Below are 593 nucleotides of genomic sequence, written 5' to 3'. Positions count from 1 at the left end.
CAAAGCAGAATTACAAAATGTGGCAGCTTCCTGGCTCTCTGTAGAGATCTCCCAAAGTCTTTTGTGTTCCATGTGTATGTGTGTGTCGGTGTCTACGGCAGCGTGGAAATGCTCAATGTGTTGTTTAAGGACCACACGCCTGCGATTTTCACAATGGCCTCTTGTCAAGTAACAAGTCAGGACTAAGCTGAGGGTAGGGATGGACAAAGATGGTGTCTCAGAAGGACAACATTGTGTTGGGAAGAGGGAGTTTCTCTGCGTTAATTGGCAGGCGTGAGAACCTCCGGGAAGGGCCCCTCAAAATGTTATTAAGCTTTTCTCCCCAGATATACTTCTGGATCAAAGTGCAATACTGCAGGGGATGTCCACTCTGTAGGCTACAGATGGCAATATTGGCAGGATCTAGAAGTTCGTAGACCAAGGAAATAACCGACGCGGGTTCGACAGGAGGAACGCGTACCCTGCTTGGAAGCTACATTTTCCATTTATGGCAATTCCACGCCGGGCAGATAGAACAGTTCGTGTTTTGTATAAGACAGAAAGAGAGACGGCAACAAAATTAAACTCTATGGATACAGTTACGGGAAGAAGTG

Source organism: Thamnophis elegans, chromosome 12, assembly GCF_009769535.1.
Source record: "Thamnophis elegans isolate rThaEle1 chromosome 12, rThaEle1.pri, whole genome shotgun sequence".
NCBI lineage: Eukaryota > Metazoa > Chordata > Lepidosauria > Squamata > Colubridae > Thamnophis > Thamnophis elegans.
Note: the sequence above shows the minus strand (reverse complement) of the source record.